Below are 23,365 nucleotides of genomic sequence, written 5' to 3'. Positions count from 1 at the left end.
AGGACCCGGCAAAGCCCGGCACCTGGCCTGCCTTCCCTGGAGTAGAGTTACGGTCGCTTATCCGGGCAACAGGTGCCGGGCGTTCCAGCTGCCGCAGGGCACATCTGCACCCGCGGAGAAGGCTGCAGCAGCCGCGGGGACACACCGGAGGCGGGGGAGCCCAAAGGGCCAGGGGGAGAGAAATGTGGGGGGACTGGTATCAGCGCTCATAGAGCATCCCCCTCCCAGGATCCCAGTGTGGGACCCCTGGCCGAGCTGCCCAAAGCAGCCTCACTGGCCCTCTTGTCTACCCTCTGGCTGTAGCCAGCTGCTCTCCCCTCCCGGCGGGCTCCGCTCAGGCTCTGCAGGCTGCACCCAGGAGGCTCTGGGCAGCTCGCCTAGAAACTGGGGAGGGAGGCACTGGAAAGAAGGCTCTTCATACATGCAGATACTTCTGGCCATTTTAGTGCCTCAAACTGCAGTCAATTAAAGGGAAGGGGGGACATTTGGGGCTCCCAGGCTGAGGCGGGCACTGGGTCCAATGATTCGCCGACGTCGTCTCATCACATCCTCCCAACATCCCCACCAGGAGTGCATGGTCAGCATCCTCTGTCTCCCAGGGGACAGACCCAGGTTCTGGGCACACGGCGAGGAGGCAGTGGATCTGAGGCTTGACTACAGCCCTGACCCCAAAGCTGCCCTCTGTCCACTAGGCGCCCTGCCTGAAACCCCCCATTTCCTGGTACATCCCACACCGGGGCCCCATCCCTTCCACCCGCAGAGGGGATTCCCTGCACCCCTGCCTCCGTCACCTCTGTTCACCACAGCCAAAGTCACTTCTACAACCTCGTCACCCGGTTCACTTGGCAACCCACGCCCCTGATACCTCCTGTCACCCGCCCACCACGAAAGTGGACCCCGCAGCCTCCAGATCCTTGGTGGCCACGCCGAGCACCCACGGGCCATCTGGGCGATGGTTTCCACACCCACCCCGTGTCCCTCCTTTTCCTTCTCCAGAAATTTTTCTTTTTTTGGCCACACTGTGTGGCTTGCGGGATCTTAGAACCCCGATCAGGGATTGAACCCTGGCCCTCGGCAGTGAAAAGTGCCAAGTCCGAACCACTGGACCACCAGGGAAGTCCCACAAGACACTTCTTAAGGAGTTAAGAATATTTACTGGGCTTCCCTGGTGGCGCAGTGGTTGAGAGTCCGCCTGCCGATGCAGGGGACGCGAGTTCGTGCCCCGGTCCGGGAGGATCCCACATGCCGCGGAGCGGCTGGGCCCGTGAGCCATGGCCGCTAAGCCTGCGCGTCCGGAGCCTGTGCTCCGCAACGGGAGAGGCCACAGCAGTGAGAGGCCCGCGTACCGCAAAAAAAAAAAAAGGAATATTTACTGATATAAGAAAATGTTCACAGAATATACTAGGAGTATCTTACCATTTTACCTGTCATTATGTAATTCCTGAATACATTCTCCTCGTGAAAAAACCCCAGCAACTCAAACATACGGAAAGAATTAACAACGCCCTGGGTGACTCTTCCCCAGAGATAACCACTGCTATCAGTTTGGAGACTTTCCAGAGTTCTCTAAAAACGTATTTTCATACAGGTATAATGCACATAGAAATATAGAGTTTTGTGGGGCATCTTTTGACATAACTCGGATCAGAGAGTGCTGTTTGTTTTGCAACTTTGATTTCTCTTAATGCTCAGTTTTAAGACTCCACGATCGTGTCATGTACATAAATAGCTCACATGTAAGTAAGTTCTGGGCGGAGAAATGCTCTTCCTTACGGGGACCTTGAGAGTCAAGCTTGGGCTCTGCTTTCTGTCCTGTGGGCAAAACTGGCTACACAATTTATGGGGGCCTGTGCGAAATACAACTGTGGGGTCCCTTGTTTAAAAACTTGGTAAGAATTTGAAGGGGGCAACAGCAAAGCATTAAACCGAACACGGGGTCCCGTGTGACGGCGCACGTGCCCACGAAGCTGGCCGGCCTGTGGGTGGTTTGAATCAATGCGTCCTCTGTCCCGACAGTGGACATTCCTGCCTCGGCCCCCACCTTGGGCCGTGTCCCTGGATTCTGCACCCAGCCTTCCCCACTGCGCTCTCTCTCCAAGGCCAGAGTCCTGGGCAGTCTTCCACCAGCACAAGCAAACTCCGGCAGTCCATGCCTGCCAGTCAGCATTGCCCTGGGCGCCCCCCAGAAGAGCGGGGGTGGTGGCAATGACACCTCCCCTGTGCCTCAGGGGAAAGTCTCGCGGGAGATAAGAGAGCACCGAACTACCAAGCTGCATGTCCTGAGCCGCGTGTCCTTAGCGGTGAGTTGCTGACCTTCTTGGCACCTTGGTTTCGCATGTGTTGAAGGAGAGGGTGGGATTCGACAGCCTTCCAGACCACACCCAGCTCTGAAAGTCTGTATGTAAGTGACTCTAAGAGACCAGAATGGGAATAACTCACTCATTTACCATACGCCACTTACACGCTCATCTGATGCTTGGGACAGGCCTACAAGGCAGGCGGTGTCATTCCCACTTTACAGACAAGGGAGTCGAGACTCATTAAAGCAACCGAGCAAGGAAGCGTCTGGGGTGAAGCACGTGTTCTAGAACCTGGTTGTGGTCACGGCTGCACAACTCGGTAGCTTTAGTACAAATCATGGGCTCGCATACTTACAAGGGGTGAATTTTATAGTATGTCAGTTATACTCCAAAAAAGCCATTAAGAAGGGAGAAAGAAAGAAACGTGCAGCAGCTGCTGAGTGACAGAGCCCCTCCCCGGGCCCCACATGGTCTCCAAGCCCCCCTTTCCTCTGCGGATCTGCATGGTACCAGGGCACGTGGCCTTGGGTGCCAGGATGCCGGGATGCAAGTCCCGGCTCCAGCACTGACCAGCTGGGGACCCAGGCAAGATCTCAACCTCAATTTCTTCACCTACGAAATAGAGACAAAAATGAGACGGATGTTAAGGGCTTAGACTAGCGGTCAGTACCCAGCAAGAGCTCTGTAAGTCGGACTGTTATCTTCTCGGGGCAGCTCCAGCCAGAGCCAGCCTCCCGAAAGGGAAGCATGTCTCCCTGCCCACCCCATTCCTACCCTGCTGGCCCCTTCCAGAAGCACCCCTCTGGAAAAGCCATCATTGGAAAAACACCATGACTGACTATCAGCACGGCTCACTTCCTGGTGATAGAAAGGGAGAAAAGCCATCTTCCCCATAAGGCAAGCCTCACTATCCTGAAACACGCAGCCCAGTGCCAGCTCTTCCTCACAGACCGTTCCTCCCGGGTCCTCGTTTAGACCATCAACACAGGGGCCCGGCGCCCTGAGGCCAGGGTAGCCACATGGGGACAACTGCCACACCCACGCCCCCCCATCCCACTCCCGTGAAGCTCCTTGCTGGTTAACGGATCAAGCCAGAGAGGATGAGGGTTATTAGTAGACAGTCAGATTTCTATCGCTCAAAAGCAAGTTTTCTCAAACCACTGATGGCATTTTTCACAGAACTAGAACAAAAAATTTCACAATTTGTATGGAAACACAAAAGACCCTGAATAGCCAAAGCAATCTTGAGAAAGAAAAACGGAGCTGGAGGAATCAGGCTCCCTGACTTCAAATTATACTACAAAGCTACAGTAATCAAGACAGTATGGTAATGGCACAAAAAACAGAAATACAGATCAATGGAACAGGATAGAAAGCCCAGACATAAACCCATGCACATATGGTCACCTTATTTTTGATAAAGAAGGCAAGAATATACAATGGAGAAAAGACAGCCTCTTCAGTAAGTGGTGCTGGGAAAACTGGACAGCTACATGGAAAAGAATGAAATTAGAACACTCCCTAACACCATGCACAAAAATAAACTCAAAATGGATTAAAAACCTAAATGTAAGGCCAGACACTATAAAACTCTTAGAGGAAAACATAGGCAGAACACTCTATGACATAAATCACAGCAAGATCCTTTTTGACCCACCTCCTAGAGAAATGGAAATAAAAACAAACAAATGGGACCTAATGAAACTTAAAAGCTTTTGCACAGCAAAGGAAACCATAAACAAGATAAAAAGACAACTCTCAGAATGGGAGAAAATATTTGCAAATGAAGCAACTGACAAAGGATTAATCTCCAAAATTTACAAGCAGCTCATGCAGCTCAATACCAAAAAAACAAACAACACAATACAAAAATGGGCAGAAGACCTAAACAGACATTTCTCCAAAGAAGATATACAGACTGCCAACAAACACATGAAAGAATGCTCAACATCACTAATCATTAGAGAAATGCAAATCAAAACTACAATGAGATATCATCTCACACCGGTCAGAATGGCCATCATCAAAACATCTACAATAAATGCTGGAGAGGGTGTGGAGAAAAGGGAACCCTCTTGCACTTTTGGTGGTAATGTAAATGGATACATCCACTATGGAGAACAGTATGGAGGTTCCTTAAAAAACTAAAAATAGAGCTACCATATGACCCAGCAATCCCACTACTGGGCATATTCCCTGAGAAAACCATAATTCAAAAAGAGTCATGTACCACAATGTTCATTGCAGCTCTATTTACAATAGCCAGGACATGGAAGCAACCTAAGCGTCCATTGACAGATGAATGGACAAAGAAGATGTGGCACATATGTACAATGGAATATTACTCAGCCATAAAAAGAAACGAAATTGAGTTATTTGTAGAGAGGTGGATGGACCTAGAGTCTGTCATAGAGAGTGAAGTAAGTCAGAAAGAGAAAAACATTTCTCTAACATAGCATAATGGTGGCCATTATGCTAACACATAATATGGAATCTAAAAAAAAAAGGTTCTGAAGAACCTAGGGGCAGGACGGGAATAAAGACGCAGATGTAGAGAATGGACTTGAGGACACGGGGAGGGGGAAGGGGAAGCTGGGACGAAGTGAGAGAGTGGCATGGACATATATACACTGCCAAACGTAAAATAGATAGCTAGTGGGAAGCAGCTGCATAGCACAGGGAAAGCAGCTGGGTGCTTTGTGACCGCCTAGAGGGGTGGGATAGGGAGGGTGGGAGGGAGACACAAGAGGGAAGAGATATGGGGATATATGTATATGTATACCTGATTCACTTTGTTATACAGCAGAAACTAACACACCACTGTGAAGCAATTATACTCCAATAAAGACGTTAAAAAAAAAAAAAGTGTGTTTTCGAACATGGAGAGTATGCCCGAGGGGATGTGGGATGCAGGTGGGATGGGGTGGGGCCGGGGTTTGAGCTGTGGCAAATGCTCAGCACTACCTACCACACCTTCTCTTCGGCTCTCTCACTGAACGCTCACCCAGGCCTCGGTAGGCGGTGGTGTCCCCTGGGTGTCACCCCGCTTACGGATGAGCATGTGCTTCGGCAAGGGCCCCGCCAGAGCGTGGACTCGGGTCCTCTGACACCCAGTGTTTTTCCACTGTTCTTCCGAGGAGGAAGCCAGAGGCTCCCTCTAACGACGTTTATTAAAGGCTCAAGAAATAAAGTGATGTACTTGCTCCCATCCCTGCCTTACAGACGGCTCTGCGCGCCTAACGGGAGCGGGAAGGTGCAGACAGACCCTGGCGGGCCACATGGGATGGGGGAGCTCTGACAGTGCAAACTCCCGGATCCCAAACGTAAAACAGATTAGTCTCAGTCCTCAGAGCTCAAGGGGGCAGGAAATGGGCAGGGGCCCCAGGAAATCAGGCCAGGCCTGGAAATGCTACCTGCTGAGCTGGGGCTCCCGGAGCAACTCAACTCAAGCCAGATCTGAGACCACGGGGTGACAACAGGCTCCTGGGCTGATTTTTTAAAACCTATTTGTCACGTTGACATTAATCCTCTCGTTAGCAATCTCCTGCCCTGATTCAGGATGGGCTCTAAGCCGTGGATGGAGGAGGGGACCAGGGGCAGCTGTTGGGCTTAAGGAGTCACAGGGGGGGCAGCAGGGCCTGGAGGCCGCCTCGCGGTGGGGTGGGGGGATGAGCCTGCATCTCACCGTTTCCCTTGTGGCCAGCGCCTCCAATCTCCTCTCCCGGTGGCCAGGCCCTTGCCTTTACTTCTTATTGATTTTCATATTTAAGGAAAAGCCATTTGCTTGATTTAGAGCAACAGAGTCATCGCTGTGTTCGGAGGAAAACTGCTCACAGGCAGGCACTTGGCAGAGGCCTCTCCTGGGCTGGGGGGGGGACCCTACTTCCCACCCAGGCGGCCCTGCGTCCACGGTCACTGTGGCTTCTCTCTGCCGCCCTGTCCCACCACCTTGTCTCTCAGGAGCTGTCCCTGCCTCTGCCCTTCAGCACAACTAGAGCTGGTCTGTTCATCCCCTGCCCACCCCCCTACCTGTCCATATGCCAGCGTGTTTATCCAGACACACTTCACTGCTGCAGGTCTGTGACTGGGACATTTGGAGCAGGGTCGGGGGACTGGTGTGATCAGCCATTCATGAATGGGAGAGAAATACTGATCTCACGGAGGAAGAGATTTAACCCTTACAAAACCATGGCTTGGGACTTCCGTGATGGCGCAGTGGTTAAGAATCCGCCTGCCAATGCAGGGGACACGGGTTCGAGCCCTGGTCTGGGAAGATCCCACATGCCGCGGAGCAACTAAGCCTATGCGCCACAACTACTGAGACTGCGCTCTAGAGCCCGCGAGCCACAACTACTGAGCCCGCGCACCACAACTTCTGAAGACCACGGGCCTAGAGCCCGTGCTCCGCAACAAGAGAAGCCACCGCATTGAGAAGCCCGTGCACTGCAACGAAGAGTGGCCCCCGCTCGCCGCAACTAGAGAAAGCCCTCGTGCAGCAACAAAGACCCAACGCAGCCAATAAATAAATAAATAAATTAGAAAAAGAAAGCCATGGCTTTAGCCTTCTTCCCCATTCAGCACCCAAGGAACAGCACCTTCCTGCCATTACCAGTATGGGTGGGGCCCCGTGTGCAGCCTCACCGTGGCCCAGAGGGCAGTTCAGTCTCTGAAACTGCTTTGCAAGCCTGCTGTGTAATCCTTGGTCCCTAGACCGAGGAGGTGAGGAACTCAGCCGGCCCACCCTATGGGCCCTCGAGAAAGGACAGTGCTTCTTCCGAGAGGACCAGGCTCCCCTTAGCAGGCCGAGGAGCCTGTGAAGAGCGAGAGAGGTTCCAGTTAGCACATGGGTGAATGACACACTGGATGCAGGGTTGCAGGACTCAGGGATCACAATAATAATTGATGTTTACTGAGTAGCGCAGGCACTATTCTGAGTGTGCCGTCTAGATTAGCACACGTACTCTCACCAACAATCGTGGGAGATGGCAACTGTCATCACCCCAGGTTACAGATGAAGAAACCGAAATGGTCAGAGGTTAAAGAATCCGTGCTGGTTCCCATGGCTGATGAGAAGCAGATCCAGGATATGAACCCAGGCAATCTGCCTTCGAGCCCACACTTCCAGCCACTGTACCCACAGGGCAAGGACTCGCCCCCTGTGTCCCTCTGAGATAGCCCCTCCCCCGCAAAGAAAAGGCAGGTTATTCCCATATAGAAACCCTTCTCCCTGGTTAGTCGGGAACTTCCTCAACGCCACTGCTTGTCCACTGTCTAGTGTCCCTTTATCACTCCCTTAGGTCCCCAGCCACTGTGACCCGACTGACTGACTGGACGGGGGTGGGCAGGACTCTGCTGACCCTGCTTCCCTCTGGTTGACCCGTTGCTGGTGAAACTTTGGGAAACCTCCCAGGGAGTTGGCCCCGGAAATAATCAATCATGTTTGCTGACTGGAACTGGCGACGCCTCTGGTCCCAATCTGGTGGGTCCTTGGTCGCACTGCCGCCTTTCTCCCGGAGCTCGAAGCCTGCTCCAGAAGCCCAGGCACCTGACCTCCTCTGCCCTGTCCCGGGAGGCAGGGTCAGTGGAGGCCGCACTGCCCAGGCTGCACTAGGTTCTGGCCGAGGCCCCACTTCTAGCCCCTCTCTCTGGGTCTGGTCGTTTCTTCTCCCCCTCCCTCCTCCCCCTCCCAGGCCGTAGAAGGACAAAGGGCCCGTGGCAGGGTCGCGAGGTCGGGCAAAGCCCCACGCATTTTACTGAGCACCTACTATATGCCCGGCCCTTCTGGGGTCTCCCCTCCCCTCTGCATCCGCGTCCCAGCCCAGAAAGCGGAACAGAACAGAGAGGAAGGAAGGGGGCGCGGGCGGAAGCGGGTGGGAAGGCCCGGCCGACCCCTCTGTCCGCGCTGCTACGAAGTGCCGGCCGGCGGCAGCCCGAGGGCGCGTGGGGGTGGGGCCGGGCCTGGAAGCGGCGGGTCCCGGCCGAGGAAAGGCTTGATTGTGCGGAGGCTTCCTGCCCCGCCACCCAGCTCCGCCTTTCTGCGGCCGCGGAGGCGGGACGGAAGGCGAAGGCAGGAAAGGGTTACGGGAATAGCTTTCCAATGACAAAGTCTGGAAGGGCCCGGCGCCTCCGCCCCTCTGCGGGTTCAACTGGCACAGCGCGGGGGGAGCGGGGCGCTCGGCGGCGCAGCCTCCGCCCCCGGCCCGGGGAGGCGGCCGGCGTGTGCCCGGGGCAGCGGGTCACCAGGCTCCGCCCCGCGCCCGGCAGGGGACGCACTTTGTTCGGGATGCCGCCTCACTCCGCGTCGTGGGGCCCGGGCCGGCGGCGGCCCTAGTGCCACCCGCGACCGGTGCGCGGACGCCGAGACTCCGGGGGAAGCCGACCAGAGCGGGAGCCAGAGAACTTTCTCCTCGCACCGTGGGCCTGGCCGGCTCCGTCGGGATGCGTGGACCCGGGGCCCCGGGGCGCAGGCGCGCGGGTAAGTAGCCCGCTCAGGGACCTGGCGGTCGCGGGGTGGGTTCGAGTCTGATGCTCCCCGCTTTGAGGGACGGGGCTGGCGGGTTCTGCAGGGCAGGAGGGCCCGAGCGCCGGGGGGTGAGCTTGCGCCCGCGGGAGGGTGAGCGTCCACGCGGGGCTGCGCGTCTGGTCCAGGAGTTGACTCACCATGGGCCACCGAAGTTCAACCTTTCGGAGCCTCGGTTTCCCTTGCCTTGCTGTTGGAAGTGTGTTGAGATCCTCTGATTAGAGACACCGAGGGCTACATTACACACACACACACACACACACACACACCCTGCCCACATCTTCTCCTCCCACCCCAGCGGAGCGGGCTGAACAGCTGGGCAGGTGACCTTGGCGCACTGTTCCAGAAAACGTTCTCTGGCCCCCGGATGCACCGAGAAGCATCGCACGGGCCCGGAGGCTGTCCTCCTGGCACGCCTGAGAAAGCTTCCCGGAGCAGCGGGGAGGGAGGGAAAAAGAGAGGGTGGCCGCTCTGGGAGCTCACCTAAGAGTCCCCGGTGCTTGGGCCCTGGGGTCCCTTCTATTCTCACAGCCGACAGAAACTGGTCGGAAGATAAAGAACTGGCCAGGTCTGCAGGGGGCAGAGAGGGGAGGCAGGATCGGGGAGGCGTGAGTGGGGGCGGTGGGGATGGTGTGCAGCTCTGACGTCCACGTTGCAGAGAGGGTTCCTTGTCCCCGAGCCCAACATGGGAACATCAGCTGGTGAGTCAATGGGACTTTGTTAAGACAGCCCAGGGCGCAGCTGGCGCCGGCTTCTGGGACGCGCCGGATCCCCCTCGATAATGTGCTGTTTATCTGGCTTCCCGTTTCAGTGGTTGGCACACCATTGGCTCGTTCAAATTCAAGCTGAGAAGCCTGCGGCCTTGTTCGCGCTGCAGAAGTAGAGGGTCTGCCTGGGTTTGCATCCTGCCTGCGTTTTGTTCCCCTACGCGGCGTCCCCTGCGACTCTTATAACGGGGCTGCAGGACTTCACACAAAGAACCCTCCCCCTAGTAGGCGGAGCTGCCACTAGGTAGACCTGGGCTCCCTTCAGGCCAAAGACACAGAGGACTCCAGCCTGCTTACGAATTTTTTGTATCCTGCTTTGAATTTGGGTTTGTGTGTCTTTGGGATTAAACTGGGAAAATGAGACAGGGAATCGCAGTGATTGTGCGTTTCCTCGCCCGAGATGAGCTTTACAGCGGTCCGTGCTTTTACCAGTGGTTTCTAGGGGAAAGTTGCTGATCAGTTTGTAGCTCCGTATCAGCCTGTGTTGCTCACTTCCTGGATGACCCGAGAGCAGGTCGTTCCTTACTTGTGTACCATGGAGCAGGAGAGAATGACCAAGGCTTTTCTGATCTGTGCTGCAGCCTCTAGGGTCTGTTTCCCCGAGCTCCCCAGGTTTAGAGGGAAGAGCCCCTACTCTGAGCTCCCCCGGGGCAGGTTTCCATTCTGCTTTGTGTTTTTATCTCCCTGTGAAGGCCTTCCTGCCCGCTGTCCTGTCTGACCACGCCCAGTGCTCAGCAGGCATCTTTCAAATGTTTGCCAAATTAATACAATTGGGAAAAAAAAAATTTGGGTCCCACCCAGAGGTCTCCCATCCAACTCCGGTGCCCATTTATTCTTATTTATGTGTTTCTTTGGGAGTCGTGTGATTTGCCTCCACCACCATCCCCCCACCCCGCTTTTCCCCTGCAAACCTGGTCCATAACGAGGTGGATTTGTTCACAGGTGGGCAAGCTTTAAGCATGCAGGCCTTTTCTGGGATCTCCTTGGGAAGTCCTGGCCTGAGCAAACTGAGAACAGCAATGCTGTTTTTCCTTCCCTTCCCAAACCTGGCCCCCTCCTGAGTCCTTGGGAGCCTCTGGTATTAGCCCAGCTTTGGCCCAGTAGGAAAGAATGGCCTAGAGAAGAAACAGCTCTTGTCCATCTTTTAAAACTTGTCTCTCTTTTCATCTTTCCATTTCCCATCAATGTCACTTCCCTTTTCTTTTAAAATTCTTTTGAATTCTTAAGGGGTTTGGCCTTTAGAAGCACTAGTCTAAAGAGGTCTCGCCCAGCCCCTGCCCTGCCCTCCCCTTTACAGCGGGGAATCAAGGCCTACAGGAGGGAGTGGAGGGGCTCGGAGCTGCACAGCTGGGGCTGCGGAAGCCAGCCTGGAACGCAGGGCTCTGGCTCCCGGCCTAGGGCTCCTTCCCTTTCAGCCAATCACTTCCGTGCATCAGAATGCTTCTCTTCCTAGTATTGCCATCCGTAGATCTCAGAAGATGTTCCATAGCTGTTGGCAAGAGAGAGGAACAGAAACAAGGGGGACGGAGAGCGTCTGTGTCATGGAACCAACCACCAGCTCTTAGAGTCTAGGGACCACGGAGAACTGAGAAATGTGTCTATCCTTGGCAAACACTCCATCATTCTGGCCCCGAGTCACAAAACAATCATTAAAAGCACTCCTGGGGCTTCCCGGTGGCGCAGTGGTTGAGAGTCCGCCTGCCCATGCAGAGGACACGGGTTCGTGCCCCGGTCCGGGAAGATCCCACATGACGCGGAGCGGCTGGGCCCGTGAGCCATGGCCGCTGAGCCTGCGCATCCGGAGCCTGTGCTCCGCAGTGGGAGAGGCCACAGCGGTGAGAGGCATGCGTACCTCAAAAACAAACAAACAAACAAAGAAAACCACTTCTAGTTCCTTCTTCAACTTAAAAAAAAAAACCCACCAACTTTTCAAGTGGAAAACACCCCCCCCTACGTAAACAGTTTCCTGGGCCTCGTCTGCTCCCTCCCCCTCCTGGGAAGGCTGACTCAGGCCTGACTTCCTCCAGGGGGCCTGGGATTTTGCTCGCCAGCTTCCTGTGGCTCTTGCGATGTGAAGGGAGGCAAGAAGGCTGAGCCCCAGGTCACTCTGGCCTGCTTGCGGCTGTGGTTCCGTTTCTCTTGCACAGACCATCATCCCCGTCAGACCTGTTTGCTCGCCTTGATTCTAGTAAGAGACACGCTAACACACACGAAAAACTCAAGGTGCTCGCTGATGCACGCTCCGCCACCAAGGCCCATTAGTAACGAGATGTCCCCGCTTCAAGGGGCCCTGAGACCCTTCCGATGCCCAGTCCTCCGACGCTCTGAAAGCTTTCCTGAGTGGGATCGTTTTCTCCGTTTCTTTTTTGGATTGTCCACTGCTGGTGTGTAGAAACACAATTGATTTTTGTGTGCTGGTCTTGTCGCCTGAAACATTTGTTTATTAGCTCTTTTGGCTTTTGTATGGGTGGATTCTTTGGGATTTTCCATATGCAGGGTCATGTCAACTGTGAACAGAGATAATTTTACTCCTTCTTTTCCAGTGCAGATGGCTTTTAACTGCTCTTTCTTCCCTAACTGCTCTGGCTGGAACCTCCCATCCAGCGTTGAGCGGCTGGTGAGAGCAGGCAGCCCTGTCTGGCCCCTGATCTTAGAGGGAAAGCTTTCAGTCTTCAGCGCTGAGTAGAATGTCTGCTGTGGGTTTTTCATAAATGCTCTTCATCATGTTGAAGAATTCCCTTCTAATCCAACTTTTCTAAGTGTATTTTATCATGCAAGTGTGTTGGATTTTGTCAAATGCTTTTTTTCTGTGTCAGTTGAGTTCATCATGTGTTTTGATAATTACATGGATTTTCTTATGTCGAAGTACCCTTGAATTCCTGAGAAAAATCCCTCTGAAAGCTTTTTTTTAAAAAAAAATGCAAAATTTCATTTTTTTATTTAAAAAACTGAAGAAAATTTGACAAAGTGCTAACATTCTGTAGTTGGGTGGGTGGGTACATGTTTATTATAGTTTTCTCTATAGTTATTGTACTTTAAACATTTAAAAATTTTTATTGTGGTTAAATACATATAGCATAAAATTGACCATTTTAATCACTTTTAAGTGTACGGTTCAGTGGCATTAAGTACATTGTTGTTAACTGTTGTCACCATCCGTCTCTAGAACTTTTTCAACTTTCCAGACTAGAACTCTGTCCCCAGTAGGCAGTAACTCTTCGTCTTCTGCCCACTCCCCAACCCCTGGCAACCACCATCCTGCTTTCTATGTCCATGAATTTGTGAAAACTTTGTAATAACTAGAAAAGTCAGGACTTTGAGGCATTGAAGGATTAAAGGACCTCACCCCATGTCCAAAGGGAACATCTTAGAGGGATTTTGATTCAGATCTTTTTGACTTAAACACTCGCTCAACCACTGCCCCTGTGTCAGAGACATTTGACAAGCCCAGGTGTAGACATGAGCTGACCCAAGTGTAGACGTGAACTGATCCAGGTGTAGTCATGAACTGACCCAGGTGTAGACGTGAGCTGATCCAGGTGTAGTCATGAACTGACCCAGGTGTGGACATGAGCTGACCCAGATATAGACGTGAAGTGACCCGGGTGTAGACATGAGCTCACTAGGTGTAGACATGGGCTTACCCAGGTGTGGACGTGAGCTGACCCAGATATAGACATGAAGTGACCCAGGTGTAGACGTGAGCTCACTAGGTGTAGACATGAGCTCACTAGGTGTAGACATGGGCTTACCCAGGTGTTGACGTGAGCTGACCCAGATATAGACATGAAGTGACCCAGGTGTAGTCATGAACTGACCCAGGTGTAGACGTGAGCTGACCCAGGTGCAGACGTGAACTGACTCCGGGTCTTCATGGGGTCGGAGGGCACCAAGGCCACCCCAGCGTGAGCTGCCTTTTCCAGCTCAGTGGTTCCATCTTGACGGCCCGTTGGCCTCACTGGGGAGCTTTGACAGGGACGGACGGGTCCCTGGGCCCAGCCCCAGAGTGTCGGCTTCCCTTGGTTGGACACAGCTGCCTCCGTGACTCTGAGGCACGGTGAGGGTTACGGCCGCTCGGTGGCTGAGCTGATTTCCTCCCTGGAACCCTTGGCTGGTCACCACGTTCCGTGACGCAACTCCCTCCCCATCTGGACAGTAAAACTGACCCACCTTACATCCCTCCCCGACTTTAAAATCCATTTGTAAATAGAATACATGCCAACTTCTGTAGAACTGAACTTTCAAAGTTGGAAAGAACCATGCCACGAAGCCCCATGTTTGCTTTCCAGGTACCACAGGCGCCTCTAAACCGTCCCCTCCAGGGTCCTCTGGCTGGGGACCCCCCACGGCTGTGTGCTGAAACCATCTGGTTCTGTATGTGAATGCTCTGTCCTTCAGGGTTCCTCCTGGGTTTATCTTTCGTGGGTGTGATTGCCTCTGGTGAAGATACCAAAGGTGAATGGGCTTCACCAAATGCACCCCCAAATAAAGTGGGGGGCTAGCAATAACCCACGCAGAGCAAGTGCTATTGCTTCACATGGTGACAGCCTTTCAGGGTCTGGAAGCAGGTGCCACGCGCTGCCCGGGCTCCTCCTCTGCCCTGTTTCCTTCAGATCGTCCTCACTGGGTATGGTCTCAAGTGTCCTCTGGGAAGACGGATGCTGTCATAGTAAGAATCTGGACCATGAATCGAGGTGGACTGGGAGTCAAGGTTCAGGTCTTGACTTTGCATGCAAAGTCCTCAGCCCGTGATGAATATTCCACACATATTAGCGATTGGAATCGTATTCTCCCCACTGGCCTCTGTGCTGTCTGTGGGACCTGGGCCGCTAGAGTACCTGGTGGAGACACCACTTCTTCCCCAGGGAGAGCTGAATGAAAATGCCTCACTCCTAAGACACTGTTCCCCAGCCGCCTGATCACCACCCTTCCACCACTCCCCCTCCCATCACAGCGATTCCCGTGATCTGGCCAGGTTGGGAAATCCACTCGGAGAGCGATTGGGTCACGTGAGCCCATGGAGCCTGCCCTGGTCCAGGGACGGTCAGGGTGAGATTCCCCTCACCCTCCTCGTTGCACTAATCACCCTTAGGACAAGCCGGGGTCCATCTCCATCCGAACAGAGGACGGCTCTCCAGTCCCGAGCTCCCTGCACGGCGGCAGATGCCTGCCATCAGCTGGGAAGGCAGCTCTCTTTCTGACGTGTGGATCGCCCCCCAGAGCCTGCGAGCTGGCTGTCCAGCTGGGGACACGGGATAAGGCGTAAAGCAGGGAGAGTCTGGTGGCGTCTTTTGCCCTTTGCTGTCTGTGTTGCCTCGTGTTCTTTTGGTGTTCCCTAGCTTTCTGCAGACTTGGAGCAGCGTGTAGAATTTGCCAAGCTCATTGGTGCAGATGGTTGAGTTGACCGGGCAGGAGGCTGGGCTCCAGGTACTGCTAAGATGCCAACTGTCTGTCTGCTCTCCTTTAACAAAGGAGACAGCTGACGCCCCGGGCCGGGACCAGCAGCTGCCCGCCCGGCCCTCGTCTGGGGTGGTTCTGCGAGTCCCTGGGCCCTCCCCAGCACCCCCGTGCCACGCACGCACTCGGGGGGGGGGGTGGTGGTGGCAGCTGTGGGGTCAGGGCCCGCCCCTGCTTCCCTGGGGACAGGAAAGGCGCCACGACAGTTAGGGTGCTTCCGACGTGGAAAGTTTTTTCCCTGTGATGTTTTATTTTGAAAAAATGTCATATCAGTAGAGAAGGCGAGTGATAGGACAGTGACTGGGTTCTCTGATTGGTAACGTTTTGCTCCGATGCTGTGTCTCTCTCTCCCCATTTATCCGCATCAGTGTATATATAATAACACTTTCCCGAGCCGTTTGAAAATAACTTGCTGAGATGGTGGTATTTAACCCTTAACGATTGCCCGTGCATTTCCTGAGACCGAGGACTTCTAGCCCCACAATCACACCCGATGATAGTGAATTTAATAGCGTTATTATATGTAACAAATGGGCCACATTCAGATTTCCCAGTTGTTCCCCAGATGCCCTCTAGGGAGCTGTGCATTTCCCCTCCTGATGTGCTGGGGCCTGAGCTGCAGTTTTATCTCCCAAAAGAGGGAACTGGTGTCATGACCCCTTCAATTGGGACGGGGATGCCCTGAGTTTTGCAAAGCACTTTGATTCTTATGATTTCATTTGGTCTTTACAACCTCTTAGCGAGACGGGCACTCATCTTCTCCCCATTTCACTGGTGAAGAAACTGAGGTTCAGAGAGTTATCCCAGCGGCCCCAGCAACGTGAGCCGTCATGACCATCCCAGGCTGCATGTCGTGTGATCTTACTTACAGAAAGCCATCTTGTCTTGTGAGGCCTTAGGACCTGCTATGCTGTCCCCATTTTACAGACAAGGAAAGTGAGATTGGGAGCCTCCAAGCCTGGTATAAACCACACTCCAGCAGTCCAAACACCATAAGTGACCTGCGTTCCTTTTGAAGCAAGTTCAGTGTGACTGCTGGTTGCTGGGCAAAGGGGAATCAAGCGGATGTGACCAAGGGGCAGGAGAAGGGGAGCGGCCAGGAGGTTCTCCAGTGCTCTCGTCTTATCCGGCTGGGGGTTCAAGAGAGTCGTCCAAGCGTCCTAAAACAAGAAAACAAAACTCAAGGTTATAGGTGGGAAATAACCGATAAAAGGAACGAAAATAAAATATTGGGAGGAAGAGAAGGAGAAAGAGAAAGATTCTTATTTTCTACTATTTTGTCGGGTAACGGTAGATATTGTCTAAAGGTGGCAAAGCAGGGAGTCGAGTTATCAGTGTATCATCCCCGGCTGTGTGGGTAACCCCCCAAAGCACTAGTAGCAGAGGCTCCCGGGGTGCCGATTTCATCACTCCTACAAATTCTACCCAGTTAGTCCAAGGAACACTGTCAAAGTGTTATATTTTCAGTTCTGTTTCTCATTTTCTCCTCAGAGTTGAAAATAACCCTTTTGCACGAATTTAGCCTGTGTTCTTCTGGCAATACACTGAGACTCTTTGGCTTGTTAGCTGGTCTGGAGCTGACACACCGGCCCCTCCCGAGGTCCGCATCTCCCGTGAATCCAGACCTCCCCGCCGTTACCCATCTCCCTACCAGATGTCATCACAGGGGCACGTCTCTGGAGGCCACGTCACCCCTGAGTCATCCCACCGCTTCCTCTTGCTGGCCTTGGCCACTAGGGGAGCCCAGAACGTGGCCGCAGGGTTGGAGTAGTTGTGGGAAGAGGGCGGGAAGGCCCTGCTGAGCTGGCCAGAGGGCCCGGGACACTCTGGCACCATGTCCAGCGCAGACAAAGCCCTGTGTCTGGGATCCGGGCGGGGGCTGGCGGGCCGATGTGTCTGCGAGAGGCTGCCCAGGGCAGGGGAAAGCCCGCTGGGCCACGCTAGGCTGGCCTTCGAGCTGGAGGTGGCCTGGCTGGGTCCCGGCGGGGAGTCAGGCTCAGGAAATCCTTGCTCACTGATGCCTCGAGGGGAGGGGGTGGGTTGTTCGTAGCTGAGGGCCAGGTGGCCGTGGGTGTCCGTCCCTCTCTCCTGCCAAGGGGAGCCCCGGTCCTGACTCTCCCTGGCGGGTGAGAGGCCACCTCCTGGGTCCTCAGCTGCTCCTGGGGCCTCTGCGGTGGGAGATGGGGGTCCGTCTGAGCCGGGCTCCGGCGACTGTAAGATGGGGACCGTCACTGCTACCGCACGGAATGGCGAGAGTCGTCCTAGGGTTAGTGTGTCAGGAGCTGCCTGGCTGGAGCGGGCACTGGTCACTGTTGTCCGACGCCCCACGCTGCCCCTGTGGCCGCTGCATGTGGGCCTCGGAGGGTGAACGCTGGCTGGGCCAGTGACAGGACAAAGCGAGGAGGCCGCAAGCACTCAGTGCCCCAGTCCCGCAGACCGCACTTCTGGGTGGATTGATCCCCAAAGGGGTGTTTGTATGCCAGACGGGGAGAAGCTTCCCTGCCAGGGCCAGACGGGGAGGGGGGAGACGTGCGGCTCTAAGATGTGTGATCTCTCTGGGCCCCGGTGGGCTCCAGGCTGCAGGCCTCTGGGGGGGGCAGGGGGTGTGGAGGGACCTGGGGCTCTTTCAGCAGAGCCTGCCCATCGCTGGCCCAGGCTGTGTTTCCAGGGCATCGCACACAGCCGCGGCGTCGGGAGGAGAGGTCGCAGGTGTGGACGAGGCAGAGTATATGGGAAGGTGGGAGATTTGAAAGGATGAGCTCGAGCCCCCGGAGCCCAGATCCAGGCTGGGGCGGTCGCCATGGCAGCAGGACACCAGGGAGGGCTCAGCCCGGATGCCTCAGGCGGAAGGAGGGCCTGATTTATGAGGGGGGGAGAGCCGTGCTCAGCAGCCCGTGGACTGGGGGTGGGGGTGGGGGGGGTGGGGAGGGGTGGCTTCTACTCTGTCCGCGTCCACCCGCCTCTGTGTAGTGAAGGTGGCTGGCGCCTCAGGCTGGCCGCGGGCTGAGCAGAGCCCGAGCGAGACTCCAGCCTGGAAAGCAGTCGAAGAAAACTCTTCCCCTCACCGTCCATGGCGCCCCCCATGCTCTGGGCCCTGGGCTGGCCTTTCCCTCCAACCCAGAGGGAAGGAACCCTTTTCTCCTTCTTTTCCCCCTATTCTGTTGTATTTTAATTGGGGTATGATTTACGAACAGTGAAATAACACAAACTGTAAGCGTCCCGTCTCATGTGTTTTTAACAAAAGAACGTACCTTGGTAACCACACCCCAGTCCAGATATAGAACATTTCCATCAGCCCAGTTTCCTCCTGTCCCTCCTGGTCAGGACACCTCTCCCACCATTGTTTCAGTGTTCAGATTTTTATCGCCACAGATTCGTGGTGCCCGTTCTTGAACTTCACGTACGTGGGTCACGTAGTGGGTTCTGTTGTGTGTCTGACTCCCTTCGCTCAACACACTACGGGGAAGCTTCCACTTTGTTCCTTTTAATTCCTGCCGTGGCGACGAACCAGTTTGTTTCTGGCGGAAGCTTCCAACGCTTTTCCCGTTCCAGGAGCCACATCTTCCCGCATCACCAGGATCTCTGCTGGGGTGTTGAGAGTGAAGATGTGCTGGAGGCCTTTGAGGTTGGCGGTGTCATCTTCCTTGTGCCGAGACCACATCCCGTTTCGTGCCTCCCTGTGCGTAGCCCTGGTGCCGCTTCTTTCCTTCGTGGGCTGGGAGCCACCTTCCCTCCTGGAAGGTTCAGATCATGGACCAGCTGGGACATCCGGCCCCACTGGTGGCACCAAGCCGGTGGGGAGACACCCGAGGTCCGAGAGGGCGTCTGACCCGGTGTCCGGAGCTCCAGCTCAGCTCTGGTCTCTGGAGGGACCCCAGCACGTGCTCCGAACCTGGCGCACGGTGGGCTCCCAGGAGAGGTTCTGAGTGGACGGATGGGTAGGGAGGGAGAGCCAGCCGGCAGATCTGCTGTCACAGTCGGCGAGGGCAGCCCTGCAGGAAGGCGGCGAGAGCTGGTGGGAAGCAGCAGGCCGCAGTGAGTTGCACACGGGAAGGACCAGGATGCAGAGGCAGCGAGCCTGCTGCCCTGAGCCTGGACCTGGGGCATGCACTTGACTTGCCCCAGCCTCAGAGTCCTCGTCTGCCACAGAGGACCAGCCCCTTGTGTCAGCTTGCTGGACCTGTCATCGCAAAGTGCCACTAATGGGGTGGCCTAAAACTACGGAAGTTTATCGTCTCGGTTCCTGGAGCTGCGAGTCTGGACTCCAGGTGTCGGCAGGGCTGTGCTCCCCGCAGACCTGTGCTGGGGGGTCCTTCCTTGCTTCTCCCGGCCTCCCGAGTTGCCAGCCGTCCTTGGTGTCCCTCAGCTGGTCGACGCATCACGTCGGCCTTTGCCTCTGCCACCACGTGGCCCCCTCCTCCCTGTGGGGTCCTCACGTGCATCTGTGTCCAGATTTCCCTCTACTTACGTACGAGGGCGCCCTGCTTATAAGGGCAACTCTACTGGAGTGTGACCTCGTCTTAATGAATTACATCTGCAGAGACCCTATTTCCAAATAAGGGCACGTTCTGAGACACTGCGGGTTAGTATTTCAACAATCTTTTCTTTTTTTTTTTTTGAATTTTATTTTATTTATTTTTTTATACAGCAGGTCCTTATTCGTTATCTGTTTTATACATATTAGTGTGTCCATGTCAATCCCAGCCTCCCGGTTCATCCCACCACCACCCCGCTTCAACGATCTTCTCCTGATGACGCAGTCCAGCCCCTCACATACCACCTGCCTCCTGACGTGGAATGAGGCGATGTGTACCAGTGCCTTTGTAGCTGTGTCATGTACGGCCAGTGCCAGGGGTGATTTGGGCTGGAGGACCTGCTTTAACGTCCTGGGCCCTTGTTCAAATTCCCTCCCCTCTCTGAGTCTCCATTTCCTCATCAAGTTTAGTCTCTAGCTTCTTCTCCAGATCTAAATCCTGTAAGTCTTTGCCTCTGCGGTTCTGAGTTTTCAAGTCTGGGAACCTGGGAGAGCAGTGGGGTCCCTGGCAGGTACGGGGAGGTTGGGCAGGGGGCCGGTCTGAACATCAGAGGAGGCTCCCTCTTGGACCTGCCCCTTCCTTCCTATGGTGGTTGGACCCTGGCAAGCCCTGGGCATCTTCTGTGCGTAGCCCTGGGCCATTGACCCTCACCTAGCGAGGCCTGGAAGGAGGGAGGCCTGCTATTAATAGCGCTCTCCGATCCAGAGGCCCTCTTCCTGGGCAGGAAACACAGCAGCCTGAGGGTAGGAAAAAGGTGTTTCCGAAGGAGAGGCCAGAAAAGGGAGAGGCTAGAGGGGGTTCAGGGGAGGAAAGGCTCTGCGGAGGCAGCTGGGCGATGGGTCAGTGGGTGGCTTAGGGCTGCTCGGGGGACTGGCTTCTGGCTCTGCCTGGGGTCTGTGTTCACGAGAACAGCCCGTGGAAAAGGGCTAGGAGGGGTTTGGGCTGGGAGGCGGGATTTCAGGTGGAGCGAGGATTGAAGGTGCCACGTTCACTGACCCGGCATCGCTCATTCATCCACCGAACACGTGCCGGGACTGTGCTGGGCGCCGGGACGGGTGGTCTAGGCTCAGTTACAAAAGACGTCCAGAAAGCAAGCCAGCGATACAGCCTGGTTATCACAAGCGCCCCAGAGGCAGCTCAGGGCTGGCGGGGGGGCGGCAGCGAGACAGAGGAAGGAATCGTAGGCGCTGGCGGGGGTGGGGACCTCCTGGGCAGTGAGTGCTGCTGGCTCCCAGGACCGAGTCAGGCAGAGAGTGGTTGTGAAGGGGGTCGGGGGCGTTCCAGGCAGACTCTTCACCTCTGTTCTTCTGGCCCAGAACTTGTCCAGGAAGGGCCTCCGGGGTGCTGGTGGTCTCAGAGCAGCCCTTGTCGCCTCCACAGAGACTCTGGGCCCTTGCGGAGCATCGCCCCGCAGCTGGACGGCTGAGAGCACCGTCTCCCGTGTCCTGTGCTGAAGACATGTGAGGGTCTCCACTGCCGCGTCCTTAAAGAGCCTTACAAAGTCATCACTCCCCCTGGAAAAACAGAGGCTTGACTCTGCTGAGGTCTCTGCGGTGGCGAACGTCACCGGCCAAAGCGCGGACACTGGCTCATCCCTGGGGCAGGGGACGATCGCAAGTCAGCCCGAGCCCGGGAGCCCTGACTCCTGGCCCTGCCCGAGCACCGGCCCCCTTAATTGAGGGAGGGGACTGTAGGCTGTCATTTCTGTTCAGAAGCTCGGGGAGTGTCAGGCTGAGACACCTTTGCGTCCCCAGGCCACCAGCAGTGCTGTTGAAATGCCACGTGCCAGCTGTGGTCATTCAGCCAGGGTGGCTGGTGGTCCGCGCCTTCGGAGGAATCTGGCTGGGCAAAGCTCAGCCTCCGCGGCCCCCTTCCTGTGAGGCAGTGCTCGGTGGTTTGGGAAGAGACCCAAGGCTGGGCTGCATGCTTGCCTGAGTCCCTCAGCCCAGTCCGCTACAACCTCGGGGCCCCGTCAGGCCTCGATCCGGACATTAACTCTCCTTGGGGCAGTCACCTGCCAAGCCGCACCTTCCCCAGGGGTCCCCGGGGTCAGCCGGAGGGAGAACCAGGTCAGGATCTCACCCGTAGCCTCCTCTGCTGGGGTCAAATGTTAGAGATACCTCTTGATCTTCCCACTTCTCAGGTGGGTAAAGTGAGGACCACCTGGCCCATGCCACTTAGACTGGAAAAAATGAGTAAGGCCCAGGAGTAGACGGCAGGACCTTCACCGTAGTCACGCTGAGAACTGTCAGACGTGGTCTGTTCCGGTAGGAGGGATGAAGGGGCACAGGGTGGCTGTGTCTGCACCAGGAAGAGGATGAAAGGGCTCCTGGGGGGCCGGGGAGGGGGCTGAGGGTAAGAAGGCGGTGGGGCAGCAGGGCTCCTACCCTTCCGCCACTTTCCAGTTGTCTGTGCCGGGGATGTGTCCGCAAAACGCCTTCACCTGCACAGTGGGGACCACCTTAACCCAGCTCGTTGGACTGGTCGAGGGTGGGATGACATCACCCACATAAGGCACGGCGTCTGGCCTGGGGAAGGGCAGCTCTCCGTCAGGCCTGGCCTGTGGAGGGGAGTTCCCTCCATAACTGGGTTGCTCTGGGGCCTCCCCGCTCAGGCCCGTGGGAGGCTTCCGCGAGCTGGGAGGATAAGTTGCTGGTGTGAACCTGTTCTGGTCAACTTCGCCCCTGACCCACCACCTCCGGTCCAGCTGGAGGGACTGGCCCCGTGCCCTCGGAGGGTCCGACACGGGGAGTGGGGGGTGGGGGTACTGCCTGGACCCCTGTGTTGGGTGGGGAGGCCAAGGCTCTGGAGCAGAACTGGCTTCTCGGTCGAGGAGCTGGGAGCAGGGCTTTGGGGTCAGCGATGGGCAGAGGGGGCAAGTTTGCTGGGGCTGGAGTGTGAGGGAGGGGAACCCGATCGCCTGGAGCTGTGGAAGGTCACCTCCCTCCTGGGGAAGTCCGTTTGGGAGCCCTCGGGAACAGGGTGGTGCCTGCCCACTCTCCTCCCCGCCCCCCCCCCGCCCCGGGAAGGGCCCAGTGCCACCCTCCAGTAAGTGAGGGCAGTGCAGAGGATTCTGGGAGCTGGAGAAGGGATGGGGTTCGCCCTTTGTCTGCAGGTCCTGCATCTTCCCACCTCTGCCACCAGAGGGCGCAGTTGCCCAGCAGAAGCCCAGTCCCCACGCCCTCTCCTGTGTGGGCAGTGGGCAGCGGGCAGCAGTGGGCAGCGGGCAGCAGCGGGCAGCTCTGCACCTTGGGGGCTGTCCCTTCCTCATCCCAATGCCGGCCCAGCTCTGGCCGTCTTGGGCCAGCAGTCAGCAGGCAGGAGCCCAGTGACCCTGCATCGGTGCTGGTTTGGGGTGCCCAGGGGACGGCACACCCCAGAGTGGGGCAGAGGGGGCTGGATTGGCGCTGGGCCCTGGGTTCCTTGCCCCATGGCAGGCCCTGAGACACAGGGACTCCCTGAAACCCTCCTCCTGGTCCTTTAGGGCCCAAGTCACTGTCCCATGGCGGGAACCAGGGTCTCTACAATCCAGATCTTTTGCATTGCTGCCTCTGCTCCCTGCAGGGCCCCTTTCCTGGGACAGGGGGGCTGTGCAGAGCTCCAGGGTCTGTGTCATGAGCCCTGAGGCCAGGCCGCGGTTCCAGGCCAGCCCTGGGGGCACGCAGCAGACAGTGGGCCTGGGGAGGGGTCAGCATCCTGCTGCTTCCCACCCCCCACAAGGGCCTTCCCATCTGCTGCCAGTCTTCGTTCCCTCCAGAGGTCCTGAGTGGGGCGTCCGTCCATGGA

General features: G+C 56.1%; 1 protein-coding gene and 1 long non-coding RNA gene across 5 annotated transcripts in view; one reads left to right on the top strand and one right to left on the bottom strand.

Moving 5' to 3' along the window:
• Positions 1-2,660: 2,660 nt before the first annotated feature.
• Positions 2,661-8,267, bottom strand: LOC117309491 (uncharacterized). Its single transcript, XR_004523839.2, has 3 exons — positions 8,066-8,267; positions 6,942-7,111; positions 2,661-2,912 (listed from the first exon to the last, which is right to left on the bottom strand). It is a non-coding gene; the product is annotated as an uncharacterized lncRNA (long non-coding RNA).
• Positions 8,268-8,541: 274 nt separating this feature from the next.
• Positions 8,542-23,365, top strand: part of NAV1 (neuron navigator 1) — a 210,813-nt gene continuing 195,989 nt past the window's right edge. For 2 of the 4 annotated variants that reach the window (XM_073799412.1, XM_033845116.2), the window contains exon 1: positions 8,552-8,775. The gene's annotated coding sequence lies outside the window, so the exon portion shown is untranslated. Of the gene's footprint in view, positions 8,776-23,365 lie in introns of all 4 variants that reach the window. The other 2 variants (XM_073799432.1, XM_073799454.1) reach the window with 2 other exon arrangements.

This window comes from Tursiops truncatus, chromosome 1 (genome assembly GCF_011762595.2).
Source record: "Tursiops truncatus isolate mTurTru1 chromosome 1, mTurTru1.mat.Y, whole genome shotgun sequence".
NCBI lineage: Eukaryota > Metazoa > Chordata > Mammalia > Artiodactyla > Delphinidae > Tursiops > Tursiops truncatus.
Note: the sequence above shows the minus strand (reverse complement) of the source record. Positions and strands in the feature narration are given on the sequence as shown.